Source organism: Eretmochelys imbricata, chromosome 11 (genome assembly GCF_965152235.1).
Source record: "Eretmochelys imbricata isolate rEreImb1 chromosome 11, rEreImb1.hap1, whole genome shotgun sequence".
In the NCBI taxonomy this organism is placed as follows: Eukaryota; Metazoa; Chordata; order Testudines; family Cheloniidae; genus Eretmochelys; species Eretmochelys imbricata.
In genome coordinates, this window is record NC_135582.1 from 16,246,659 (window position 1) to 16,258,532 (window position 11,874).

The window sequence follows — 11,874 nt, forward strand, 5'->3', positions numbered from 1 at the left end:
GATGAGGGGAAAGCAGTGGACATGTTATTCCTTGACTTTAGTAAAGCTTTTGATATGATCTCCCACAGTATTCTTGCCAGCAAGTTAAAGAAGTATGGGCTGGATGAATGCACTATAAGGTGGGTAGAAAGTTGGCTAGATTGTCGGGCTCAATGGGTAGTGATCAATGGCTCCATGTCTAGTTGGCAGCCAGTATCAAGCGGAGTGCCCCAAGGGTCGGTCCTGGGGCCGGTTTTGTTCAATATCTTCATAAATGATCTGGAGAATGGTGTGGATTGCACCTTCAGCAAGTTTGCAGACGACACTAAACTGGGAGGAGTGGTAGATACGCTGGAGGGTAGGGATAGGATACAGAGGGACCTAGACAAATTGGAGGATTGGGCCAAAAGAAATCTGATGAGGTTCAACAAGGACAAGTGCAGAGTCCTGCACTTAGGACGGAAGAATCCAATGCACCGCTACAGGCTAGGGACTGAATGGCTAGGCAGCAGTTCTGCAGAAAAGGACCTAGGGGTTACAGTGGACGAGAAGCTGGATATGAGTCAACAGTGTGCCCCTGTTGCCAAGAAGGCCAAAAGCATTTTGGGACGTATAAGTAGGGGCATTGCCAGCAGATTGAGGGACGTGATCGTTCCCCTCTATTCGACATTGGTGAGGCCTCATATGGAGTACTGTGTCCAGTTTTGGGCCCCACACTACGAGAAGGATGTGGAAAAATTGGAGAGAGTCCAGCGGAGAGCAACAAAAATGATTAGGGGACTGGAACACATGACTTATGAGGAGAGGCTGAGGGAGCTGGGATTGTTTAGCCTGCAGAAGAGAAGAATGAGGGGGGATTTGATAGCTGCTTTCAACCACCTGAAAGGGGGTTCCAAAGAGGATGGATCTAGACTATTCTCAGTGGTAGCGGATGACAGGACAAGGAGTAATGGTCTCAAGTTGTAGCGGGGGAGATTTAGGTTGGATATTAGGAAAAACTTTTTCACTAGGAGGGTGGTGAAACACTGGAATGCGTTATCTAGGGAGGTGGTGGAATCTCCTTCCTTAGAAATTTTTAAGGTCAGGCTTGACAAAGCCCCAGCTGGGATGATTTAATTGGGGATTGGTCCTGCTTTGAGCAGGTGGTTGGACTAGATGTCCTCCTGAGGTCCCTTCCAACCCTGATATTCTATGATTCTAATGCAACCTCAAAAACCAATGAGCATAGCTGAATGCTGTCATTTTTTATAGTGTTTTTAAGGAGATCTATGAGTCTGCAAGAATTAAAGAAAATAGTAGTCCAGATCCTCAGCTGGTGTAAATGAATGTAGCTTCATTCAACTCAGTGGAGCTACCGTGATTTGTACCAGCTGACGTTCTGGCAGAACATATTTTTGTACAGCATGCTCTTAAATGACTCTTTTAGAACAACTGAACTATGTGGTTGAGGAAATTCTCTTGCTGGTAGAGGAAAAAAAAACCAAATTGTCCTCTGTATTCAAAAATACATTATATTCAAATAGCTGTTCTACTGAAAGCCTATTTTCTTTGTGAATAAATTATAAACATGTTTTTCTCTTCTTGCCTTGTTTTAGAAAAACAATCAATGCAAACATTGAGTTAATACAAATTAATGCAAATATATTCCAACAAGAAAGATCACAGTACGTATTAAATACATATGCAAATATTTCAGCACTAATGCAAACAGAGCTAAGCTACATTTCAAAATACCACCCTTTAACCAATAAAATGCACAATCAGTGCACACCAGCATGTGTCTTTGAGAAGTGCTCGAAGGAATAATTTATTACAAAAGGACACAAATCATAGTGTCATCCCCATGACATCTGCTTCTTGTTACTGAATAATTTATGAATTCAGAAGTTATGCCATGTCACCTTCCAATACAAAAAGATGTACAAAGACGTGTGCAATAGGATGGTCAAAGTGTCCCATGTTAATCGTTTGAATCCCACAAACTCCAACTTCACCTATGCCTTAAAGTAGTCTCAGAGAAGTGCTGTGTCTATCATTGCTTGCCAGTTGGATTTCATTAGTTCATAGCAGTTTTCGGTCTCTGACAAAGCTAGTTAGAAAGAGCTCAACAAGTTCTGTGTTTTGTTTTTTTTTTTGGTTTTTTTGAAAGAAAGAAAAAGTTGGTTTTATGTTTTTATTCCCAACCAGCTCTAATCTCTCACAGCCTGTTTCAATATATTTATAATGCCATTTCATCCTATGAGCGGGTCAGGGACAAGCATATACTACATAGCAGATACGGAGGGTCTGGTATGACTTTACCAGAACTCTAGGAGTCTAGGCTGCAATGTGCCTCTTGCTCCTCCACTGACATGTAAGTGGAGATAGTCTTATAATCAACCCAGGATTAATGCAATTTTAATTTTTGCTTTATCATTCACTGTTAATAACTTTCAACCACACATTTTCCAGGATGTGAATGACTGAAAATACATTTGGGAAAAATGGCTGTGCAGAGGATGACAGATTCAACTGTTCCCCCGGACAAAAATTTGGCTGCATCAACCAATAGTTCAGGTATAAACAAAGAGGAGTCCTTGTGGCACCTTAAAGACTAACATATTGGAGTCCTTGTGTCTGAGGCAGCCATCCTCAGTTGTTAGACACGGATCGCAATGACTCCCATCCCTTCCCCAACACTGGGATTAATGTCACAGCAGCAAGGGAATGAGTGACATGCCTATCTCCTTTTACCCATCCACAAGTGCTGTGTTGGCCACTCAATCAAATCCAACAATCAATCTGCCTCAATCTTCTACCTAGTAATTTGGTTTCCTGTATCAACACCACACTCATAAGTAAAATAATTCAATGCTGTACTTTTCTATAACACTGCTCACGTAAGGATCTCAGAGCACTTTACAAATAGCGGTCTCATACAACACACGCTAGAGTGCTATAAACAGCCCACTTCCAGAAAGAAGTTAAAGTGATTTGGCAAGTTTAAAATGGGGTTGAGAGGAAGGCAAGAGCAGAAATACACGCCAGATTTCAAAACTCTCATTCCTGTTCGCTAGCCACTAGACCACGCTATCCACTCTGGCAACATGAGTTAATGTATCAGCCTTTTACCCATGTAGATCAGCTACAATACACTATTTCATACCTTATAGTATTTTTTGATCTTCTAACTGTGTAGCAGACTCACCCTAAACCAATATCGCAGTTTTTAAAATGCTTACTTTGTGTATTTTGTTGGTTAATAGGTATTTATCCACTCAAGAGAAATGCATTTATAAAATATTTAGATTTTATTTTCCAAAAATCACCCAGTGGAAATGTTTATGCAGCTGTGCACATGCAAGAAGAGTGAACTAAATGGGTCACATTTTTGCACTGGAGTGAGACATTAGAACAATTTCTACATTCAAGCAAAGGTTATGCTTAGAGGATGAGGCACAAATAGGAACACTATTTTCTTAACTTTACTGTGAAAAAATCAAAAACAAAAACACCTTAATGATGCAGCATTATAACTATATTTTAAGATCTACTCTTTCAAATTTCTCCTGATGGGTATCTGCACTCATACTTCATTTGCTGTTTACAGATTACACCGTGACAACTTAGGCTGTCAGGTGACTGAAGCCTCTTATGGCAGAGATCAGAATTGGTTCCAGAGTCTCAGTCAGTGATTTAACAGTGGTGAAAAACTGATAGGAGATCAAAACAAGACCCTTGTCTCTCCATGATGTTCAGTTTGCAGCTCTTGTGCAAAAAGCACAGCAAAAAACATAAACGACCAATAATATAGTCAACAAATAATAAATACGAGAACGCAAAAAGTACTTCCTACTGTTCATATCACATTCATTGATATCACCCATTCTTCCCAACTTAAAAGAAACAATCTTCTCTCCTAATAAGATTAGATTTTTAATGTATCCACTTGTCCCCATATGTATTACCTTTGCCTCTACTCATTTTATTCCTTTTATTCTTGAATTTAGGCACAGTCAGTTGGCTTTATTTTTTTCTGAATTTTAAGTGAGCTTTCAAAAACAAAATGTCATATTGCAGCATCTCCATTGCCTCTTCACAGGAGGTATGTGGTGGTATTTTATAAATAAAAATGATCATAATTGGACCAATATCATGAGGGCTTTGGACCAAATTATTATTCAGGCAAAATCATTGACACCAATGGGAATTTGCTTGAGTGAGGACTGATTAAAACCTAAAAATGGGATCATTCCCCTGCTTCTCAGATACAAGGGTGGAGGGTCCTCTCTGCACACAGGTCCTTCCGCTTTTACGTTCAAGGAGGCAGGTCAGCCACCATTATAGTATGCCCCTTCCTCTGGATTCCTGCTGGCCCAACATCTTTGGCCAGGAGTGGGTAGGAAAGTCTAAGCTAGGAAGATGCATGTTTTGGGGGTGAATTCTACTGTCTTGGCATCCCAGAGATATCCCTCTGCAAGGGACCAGCTGGTGGGGGAGCCTCTAGAGCTACAACTCATGTGGAGGTACAAAAGAAGAAATTGCCTACCTGAAACTGGAGGTTCAAGGTGAGGTCCCTATCTGTATTCCACTGCGAGTTACACATGTGCACCATGCACCCAGAACTGGAGAATTTGAAACTAGTGTCCAATAGTCTCTGTTGCACATGTACCCTGGTTCACCTTGTGTCTCTGACCGAGGTGATAAATGGCACAGTGTACTGGCCACCTCTCCAGTTCCTTCTCCACCTTGAATCAGAGAGGATTCAAAGTAGAGGGGACAGAGGGCACATAGTGGAATACAGATAGGGACCACACATCTAAAAAAAAAAAGCAAAAAAAACCCCTCCAGTTACATGTAAGCAACTTCCTCTTCGAGTGATGGTCCCTATTTTATTCCACTGTGGGTGACTGACAAGTAGTACCTAAATGGGAGAAGATGAGAGGACATGGACAGTAGGGCTGAGCAGAGAACTGCTATCTCGAAGGAGACAGCAGCAGCCAAGTCCAGTATCAGAACAAAATGCCTTGAAAACATATGAAAGGAACTCCATGTGGCTGCTTTACAGATGTCCAGAAAGGGCACCTCCTGAAGAGACACCATAGTTGTCTGCACTCTAGTGGAATGAGCTTGTACTCTTTTGTGCAGGGAAGGTTGGAGAGCTGACAGAGTAGAATTCAGCCAGATATCCATTTGGAGAATCTCTGGGTGGAGATGGCGTGCCCTCTGACTCTCTCTCTCTTGTATAGTGACAAACAGCCTTGGGGGTTTCCTGATTGGTTTTGTTCTCAGCAGGTAAAAGGCCAAGGCTCATTGAACTTTGAGATAGTGTACTCTTTGTTCTTCAGTGTGTGGTTTCGGGAAGAATACAGGCAAGTGAATGGATTGGTTAAGGTGACATTCCAAAACTACTTTAGGAATAAATTTTGGATGTAGATGCAAAGAATCTTTATCGATATGGAATGCAGTGTAGCGATGGTCTGCTATCATGGCTCCCAGATCGCCAACCCTTCTTGCGGATGTGATAACTACAAGAAAGACTACTTTCATCGAGGGACATGGAGCAAAGAGGGGGTTCTGTTAGTGCTGAAAGAATGGGATTCAGGTCCCATTAGGTTGGAATCTGAGTAGGTGGGAAAGTCCTTATTAAGTCTTTCCAGAATCTATTGGTTAGTGGGTGTGAAAAAACTGAGTAGCCCTGAGCAGGTGGGAAGTATGCACCATCACCACTAAATGCACTTGTAAGGAGCTGATGGATAGACCTGGTGTCTTTAAAGATAGGATATAGTCTAAGGTGTGCAGAATATCTTCAGCCACTGGTACAATGCCTCCTTTCTGTGTCCAAGATGAGAAACATTTCCATTTAGCTAGGTAACATTTCCTAGTAGAGTCTTCTGCTATTAGAGAGGATGTCTTGTATGGCTGAAGAGCATGAATGTTCTAGGGATGATGCCCATCCAAGTAACATGCTCCGAAGTGGAGAGGTCATGGATTGGGGTGTTTGAACTTGTTATTTCAGTGTGTGAGGAGCTCGGGGAACATCAGGAGGTTAATTGGTGGGTGAGATGATATGCACAAGAGATTGGGGAACCACAACTGTCTGGGCCAGAAAGGGGCAATCAAGATGACCCTTTCTCTGTCCTGTCAGATCTTGTAGGGGACTCGTGCCAGAAGCAGCAGTGGAGGGAAGCCATAACTGAACCAATCTGGCCAGGAAAGAAGCAGAGCATTGCTCTGGAAGCAATGACCTAGGGCACATCTGGAGTAATATGTGGTGTGTTTCAGAGTAGCAGCCGTGTTAGTCTGTATCCACAAAAAGAAAAGGAGGACTTGTAGCACCGTAGAGACTAACAAATTTATTTGAGCATAAGCTTTTGTGAGCTACAGCTCACTTCATCTCTGGTTGGGACTTTCTATAGAGTTACTATGTTGTGCAGCACAATGTCATTGCAACTGACCACAAGGGGGAACTTCAAGTGTCTTCTGAAGGAATCTGTGAGCACATTCAACTTTCCCGAAAGCTAGGCTGCTGATTTGGTGATGTGATTGTTGATACACCAGTGCCAGAGGCTGACTGCTTCTTCACGCAGGGAGACCAATATCACTCCCCCTTGCTCATTGATAGTGTTGACTGACAGTATAAGCATATGGGGAGAGAGGATGAATGGAAGAAAGGATTCATGCCTTCCATACTGCTCATAGTTCCAGGATATTGATGTGTATCCTGGATTCTCAAGGTGTCCATGGTCTTTGAGCTGTGTAGTTGTTCATATGTACTCCCCAACCTAGCAGGGATGTATCCATAATGATGGTTCTGTCCGGAGGAAGAGAAAAAGGAGACCCCCACAAACATGTTAAATGTGGATTTGTCCACCATAGGAGGGAGGACAGTACCTTGATCAGGACTGTCACCATGAGGTTCATGGAATGGCGACTTGGGGCATATACTGACTGTAACCAATCTTTAAGGCATTGAAGGTGGAGTCTTGTGAATGGGGTGATGTCAGTGCATGAGACCATGTGGCTACTAGGAACAGACATGTAGTGACTTGTACCTGAGGGTTGGTAGTGATGAGAGCTATGATATCACTCATGGTCTGAACCAGTGTGTCCGCAGGTACGCCCTTGTGGAGGCAGAATTCAAGGTTACCCAGATACAGTCTAGAGCAGTGGTGGGCAACCTGTGGCCCGTCAGGGTAATCCACTGGTGGGCCGCAAGACAGTTTGTTTACGTTGACCATCCACAGGCATGGCTGCCTGCAGCTCCCAGTGGCCATGGTTCATTGTTCCCGCCCAATGGGAGCTGCGGGAAGCGGCATGGGCTGCAGGGACATGCTGGCCACCACTTCCCACAGCTCCCATTGGCCAGGAACGGTGAATCGCAGCCACTGGGAGCTGCAGGCAGCCGTGCCTGTGGACAGTCAATTTAAACAAACAGATTTTTCTGTGTTTACACTAACTCCCAGTGAAGAGAGGAGGCAGAGCATCATATAGGTTGATGCATAGGCTTCCTGGTGAGATTTGGTGGCAAGAAGCTAGTCGGAGAGGTATGGAATGACAAGGAGGCCATGACATCTATCATAAGCCACTATGACTGAAAACATCTTGGTAAAGATTCTGGGGGTGGTTGCTATGCTGAGGGGTAGTATTCTCTATTGAAAATGGTCAGAGCCTGCTGTAAATATGAGAAAGCGTCTGTGTACAGGATGAATTTCTACACGAAGTAGGCATCCTTCATGTTGGGAGCCATGAACCACAGCCCTTTTCCTAGAGATGCTGCCAATGTGACTGTGCAAAATCTGAGTTTGTGAATGAGGTAATTGAGATGGCAGAGGTCGGGTATTGGTCTCCAACCACCTTTCTTTTTGGGTATTAGGAAGTAGGTCAAGTAGAATCCTTTTCCTTGATATTGTACAGGCGCATTCTACTGCTCCTCACAGCAGCAAGGCCTTTCCCTCATAAGCGAGAATATTATTGAGAGTGGTCCCTGAAGGAGACTGGGGAAAGGAGTCTTGGAGGAAACATTGCAAACTTGTATAGCCAGAGTGCATGATGTTCAGCAACCACTTTGTCCATTGTTATGGCACTCCAGCTGTTGAAAGAGTGCTAGACAACCCCCAAATCGTCATGGTGGGGGTCAGGAAGTGTTGGGCTTAGTGATGTGCAGCTCTTGAGCTTCTGTCAAAAATGTCGTTGAGCTGGTGGCTGAGATTGAGATGCTGAGCCTGTTGTGGAGGGTGTAGGGAAGTGGAACTTCTGAACCCTCTGCCTCTTTTTATGTGGTGGTTCGTAGGGTCACTGACAAAAGAACTGATGAGCCATGTACCTAAATTTGGAGGCTGTGCAATGAAACTTCCTCTTAGGAGTAGGCATATATACCTAGTGACTGAAGGGTAGCCCTAAAGTCCTTTAGGGTGTGTAAGGACTTCTCTCTTTTGACTGAAGAGGTGAAATTCATCAAAAGGGAGGTCCTTAATGGTATTCTAGACCTCCTTAGGGAGTCTTGAGGCATGGAGCCACAACTCCCTGTGCAAAACAGCAGTAGCCATGTCTGTAGAGGAGGCACCGACAGCATCAACAGTGGATTGGAGAGTGGTCTTAGCTTAGTTTGCCTTTGTCTATCAGAGCTTGGAAACAGACTGTCCTGTTACGGAAAGTTGTTGGTAAACTTCTTGAACTTGTCACAGTTCAGGAAATCATAATTAACCAGTAACACCTGGTAATTGGCTATCCTGAACTGGAGGATGGATGATGAGAAGACATTTCTTCCCTGTAGACCCAAGCATTTAACCTCTCTTTCTGCAGGAGTGGATCTGGGATGTTGTTGTCTTGACCTTTTAGTATCTGCCTGGTCCACCAGTGAGTTGGGTGGAAGAACAAAAATTCTGCAGCCTTGACTAGCACATAACAATTCTCTGCTCCCTTGAGGGTAGAAGTGCAGGTGGCAGGGGAGTACAAACTGTCCTGACCAGCTCAACAGTAGCTTCCTTAATGGGAGAGCTATCCTGTTAGATCCAGGAGTATGCAGAATGTCCAGGAGTTTGTGTTGGGAGTCCTGGATTTCCTGCAGGGGAATCTAAAGTTCTCCAGCGACTCTGCAAAGGTGGTATTGGAACTCCCTGAAGTCATAGACATCCCCTCTTCCCAATGTCATAGCCTCATCTGGGGATGATGATGGCAGTCTTGTTGGCTCTGGTAGAACTTCCAGTACCAAAGTGTAGTGCTGGTCATCCTCTATGGGATCTAGAGGTTGATCTGAGGATTCCCTCAGATGGGAGGCAAAGGCTGATTTCTTAATAGATTGGATGGCCTCTGTATGGGGGTGCTAGTATCAAGGTCCCCAATATGGCCAATAGGCAGGATCAAGAGGTGGTCTTGGGGGTCCCCATGGCACTCTGAGGTAGATAAGACGGAGATTGTCCCAGGACCAGGTGGGCCTTTTAGGTAGTGGATAACGGTAATCTCAAAATGGATCTACTGATAGCTCCAACTCTCCCAAAGAGAAGGCTGACTTCCGTTCCAGAGGCAGTACCAGTAGTGTCATCAAAGGGAAGGTATATTCTGTGTATGGAGGAGGTGATAAGCTCCATCCTGCAGCAATTTTTCCAGAGAGATAATATCTCTACAGAGAGACTGGGGGTCCTGATGGCGGGGGGAGGGGATTTTGGATCTGGGAGAGCAAAGATGTCCTGTGGTGTGGTCCTGGGTTCAGATCTCCCCAGTGTAAAAGGGACTATTTGTGCAGGCCATTGAAGCCAGCAAGGAGGATGGTAACTAGTTGTGACTGGGCATCATCAGTGTTGATGGATCCCAGGATGCAGAAGGAGCCAGGGAGATGGTAGTAATGGTACACAGTCCAGAGCCCATGGAGCCCAATATTTCTGGGCTTTCTTGACGTGCCTATGGGACTTAGTACATCCTAAGTCCTCATGGGTCGAGCTGAGAGGTTTGCTTGCCACTGAGCTGGACTTCTTCGAAGTGGACTTTGAGGAAGATTTGGACTCATGCTTATGAGAGTGTTTCCTAGCTTCCTGGCAAGGCCCTGCCATAGGGTCTGTGGGGGCAAATTCTCCCACATTGGAGTCAGACTTCACAGCAGGAGGCATGGTCCTTGCAGAATCAGGCTGATGTACAGCGCGTTCCCTAGCTCATGCTTTTTCCATTAGGTGTTAACAGAGCCCAAGTTCCTGTGCTTCTCAAGTGCAGTTGGGAAATGAGCAGCAGACACTGCACTTCACCATGATATGAGCTTTCTTGAGGTCGTACAGGCAATGGTGCTGGTTCTTGATGACCAAGAAAGATCGTGGGCAGGAGGTGCAGAGTTTGAAGCCCAGGATCTTGGGCAAAGTCCAGTACCTGAGTGGAGTAAGAGGAATGGGGGGGGGGAAGGGTCCCCCCCATAGACTAATCTAATGCTAAGCTAATACAATTAGTTAACTGCAAAAACTGCTAAAACTATTAAGACTATTAACAATAAGGTTAATCTTTGTTTTGTAGTGTGAAGCCGAAGCTGAGGACATTAAAGGTTCTGACCCAGACCTTGCAGTGTTGAGAAGGAACTGGAGAGACCCTTTATCACCTTAGTTGGATGCATGAGGTGAGCAGGGAGCATACATGGACCAATGGACACTTCTTTCAAAATGCTCCAGCTCTAGGGACATGCATAACTCACACAGGAATGCATAACTCACATTGGAATACAATAGGGACCATCACTTGAAGAATCACCACCAAATACATGTCTCTGGCCTCTGAAAGATCCTTTTCAAGAGTGGGGCCTGCAGCCTAAGACATGGGGAAGGGACTAAGGAGGGAGACAAACTCCCCTTCCATTTCTCATGGAATAATCAGGCTAGCATTCATCTGAGGGTATGTCTACACTGTGATAAAACATTCACAGCTGGCCTGTGTCTGCTGACTCAGACTTGTGGGGCTCAGGCTGTGTCACTATAAAACTGCAGTGCAGAAGTTTGGCTTTGGTCTGGAGCCCAGGCTCTGGGACCCCACAAGGGTGGTTTGTTGCAGAGCCTGAGCTCCAGCCTGAGTCCAAAGGTCTACACTGCAATGTTATAGTCCTGCACCCAGCTACAAGCCACAGGCCAATCACGAGTGTTTTATTGCAATGTAGACATACCCCTAGAGTCCCCATGCACATCGACCATGAAAGAGGGTGATACAACAATAATGGAATCATGATTCAGAGGGCTGTCTAATGGAAATAACAAAAGTGCCTAACCAGGTTAGGCACCTAACTCCCAGTGACTTTCAATGGATGTTAGGCACCTTACTCACTTAGGCACTGTTGTAAATCCTAGTAGGAACCCATGTGTATCTGTAGACACCTAAATACCTTTAAAAATCTGGTCCTAAATCACTTTCAAAAATGGGACTTAGGCACTTTTGGAAATGTTATCCATAGTCCTTTGTTGTTTATTATTAATAATAATAATAATAATAATTATTATTATTATTATTAATACAGCACATGAACCTACAATCCTTATGATAAATAGGATTATACATCTATTTCTACAGAGAATTACATTTTTCTTTGATACAAATTTGAACCTAAGCTTTTATGCTTCATTGAAAATTAAGAAAAAATATGTAACACAACACAATTTGCTTTTGAAGACAACTACTATAAGATATTCTGACCTGAAGCTACTGGGAAAGGATATCAGGTTTCTAGGCCTTCACTAAAGGACAGAGGTGAGACAGGAGAAGAGAGCAAGTCCACATTCTGGCCTCAATAGGCTGCAAGTCCTTTGGATAAGCTAAGAAACTTTTGGAGACATATCCAAACTAAACATGAACTTCCTTGCTCTTCCAGCACTACTTTTTAATATGTAATTTTTCAATATGGGGAGTAGTTTACTGTGTTTTCAGAAACATTTTTCCCAATATTTAAGTCAC